At 29.9% G+C, this 3139-nt stretch overlaps 1 protein-coding gene across 1 annotated transcript in view; it reads right to left on the reverse strand.

Annotated features, from left to right (window-relative positions):
- Positions 1-3139, reverse strand: part of LOC106461745 (transcription elongation factor SPT6-like) — a 79362-nt gene that overhangs the window by 42032 nt on the left and 34191 nt on the right. The window lies entirely within an intron of this gene.

Genomic DNA, 3139 nt, shown 5'->3' on the forward strand with positions numbered 1-3139 from the left:
ACCCACATGTCACTTTACAAACTAACCCAAAGATAATAGTAACATATGAACCTCAACAATGTGTAGTACTAAGGTAATAATGACAAATTAAACTAACCCACATGTTCTACTTTACAAAGTAACCCAAAGATAATAGTAACATATGAACCTGAACAATGTGTAGTACTAAGGTAACAATGACAAATTAAACTAACCCAAAGATAATAGTAACATATGAACCTGAACAATGTGTAGTACTAAGGTAATAATGACAAATTAAACTAACCCACATGTTCTACTTTTACAAAACTAACCCAAAGATAATAGTAACATATGAACCTCAACAATGTGTAGTACTAAGGTAATAATGACAAATTAAACTAACCCACATGTTCTACTTTTACAAAAGTAACCCAAAGATAATAGTAACATATGAACCTGAACAATGTGTAGTACTAAGGTAACAATGACAAATTAAACTAACCCAAAGATAATAGTAACATATGAACCTGAACAATGTGTAGTACTAAGGTAACAATGACAAATTAAACTAACCCAAAGATAATAGTAACATATGAACCTGAACAATGTGTAGTACTAAGGTAACAATGACAAATTAAACTAACCCACATGTTCTACTTTTACAAAACTAACCCAAAGATAATAGTAACAAATGAACCTGAACAATGTTTAGTACTAAGGTTATAATGACAAATGAAACTAACAAATGATACTTAAAATAAAAAATTAAAATATAATTTTTTTGCCAATTGTCAAAATAAAAGGCTTTTACATATACTTCTTAATAGCATGAATATATACTGTGTTGTTGTTGGGCTTAGGATTCTTCTACAGTAGGTGTCTGTGAGTTGTTGACGGTAAATGAACAGCACACATTTCACTTGTTTTCAAAATAATATATATACATATATATATATTTGGAACAAGTTAAATATACATACAACAAATTCTTCACACTATAGAGATTACAGGCATATCATAAACACGATATATAGAGTTCTCTTCTTCTTATCAAAAGTCCACTTAGGCCTATTCAATTGCTTCAGAATTTCAGTTGACAAGCTGAACTATCTTCTTAATATTACTATTGCACTAGTATTCTGTGTGTGATTCACTTACAATTGTGGTGCAAATTACTGTAATCGTTTGGTCTTCTTTCTTCTAAATATCCTCTGTTCCTTTTGTCAAAGTGTACTCAGACTGATTCAATTACTTTAGAACCACGCTTTGATGGAATAAATTATTATTCTTATCTCCTTTTTTACTGTTAGTCTTACTCTAACATATTAAATGTTAGGCCTATGTTAATCATTAGGCCAATCACTTCTACAGTAGTTAATTTTACGCCAAACTTTTCCTTGCCCTTAACTTTACTCTCTTTTGCTATTGTCTGTCTGCTGTTTCCACTCATCTCACACTATTTATATCTCTATCACTTAATCATCTGCCCACCTTCTAGAAATCTCTATATTCTTGATGTTAATGTATTGCACGTGACGGTTGATAGTCTCAACAACAGTGAATTATAAACACAACTTTCTACATTCGTCTGCTTTTTAACTCTTATTATTACAAAAACTAAACAATAATAAAATATTCACTCACAAAATAAATTAATCAATAATATCTGAACTAAATAGTCTTTTATATCTTGACAGAAACTAATCCATAGGTAACACTGACATAAACTAATACAGAAGTAATTCTGACACATGAAACTAACTAACAGGTAATTTTTGCATACAAAACATAACTACAGGTAAGACTGACATATCAAAATAAATCACAGTTAATACACACAAACAAAACTAGTCCTGAGTAATACTGACAACTGAAATTAACTTGTGTAATACTAACATAGAATACTAAACCACAGAAAATACTGATATGCATGAAAACTAGAGGTAGTACTGATATGCATGACTACAGCATAAATTGTTCAAACATGTAAAACTAACCCACAGATAATACTGACATATGACTCATCAACATGTAATACTGACAAATGAAACTAAACAACAGGTAATACTGACAAAAAGAATAAAAAGCACAAGTAATGATAACATAAGAAACCCAATTACAAGTATTATTAACAAACTAAACCACAGGTAACACTGACATAACCTATAAACTCACAACCATTGTGAGGAATATGAAACATAAATCTACTCTAATAATATATCACAAATGAAATAGATGATCTCATACCCCCCCCCCAAGAAAAAATGTTCTTCCAAAATTGACAACAAACACCTGTTCTGAACTTACTACAATTCTGCATAATACACATAAATGTAACTCATTAGTTTATGTTTGTTGCTATGTTTTCTGATAATAATTTTTTAACTATAGCTAGACGTGTGGTTTCTTCCACCAGTCAAAACAAGAGGCTAGCAATAACTCTCTCTCTCTCACTACAGGCTCAGTCGAATCAGCCAGGTTCATGACCCCAAATTGACCTTTACAGTTTTGATAACTTCTAATATGTTGTTTGTATCTTCACAAAATTTTTCAAGCTTTCAATAGGCATTAAGTCTTGTGTGGACAAAATAATCAGAATTTTTAACCTTGTCAACATGTTTCCCATGGGAATAAAGTTTTAAATGGAAGCAAAACAGACAATTCTCTGTACATAAAATAATGTAATAAGATTAAAACTTTGGCTTTCCATTGGTTATAAATAATATAGTCTTAAACATCAGAGAGAACTATTAGCAATTTGTGAAAGAGAGCATGGTAAAAGGGGTCTGATTTTCTATTTTATGACTCTGTAACCAAATAAGATTGAAGACTATTAAAATTATGCTTTGCCCGAGTGGTAACAATAATATAATGAGTAATTCCATACTTAATGGAGGGGTGGTAAATAAATTAAAGAAGGGATACCTAGAGAGCAAATATCACAATTTTCATAATATGGTGAGAGTAAGAACTTTTTTTAAATATCTTCTTATAAAATTAAGAATGTAAAGCTTATATAACATTAAAATTTGATTTATAAACTATGTTTTGATGCTGAGTTTATCCGTATACCATGATAATCAAGTAGCTTAATCAAATTTTGAATGTGGTGTGCAGGTCTGTGGTGGTATTGTCAGCAAAAAAAAAAAAAAAAAAAAAAAAAAAAAAAATTAATTTG

Source organism: Limulus polyphemus, unplaced genomic scaffold (assembly GCF_000517525.1).
Source record: "Limulus polyphemus unplaced genomic scaffold, Limulus_polyphemus-2.1.2 Scaffold1023, whole genome shotgun sequence".
NCBI classification, from domain to species: Eukaryota; Metazoa; Arthropoda; class Merostomata; order Xiphosura; family Limulidae; genus Limulus; species Limulus polyphemus.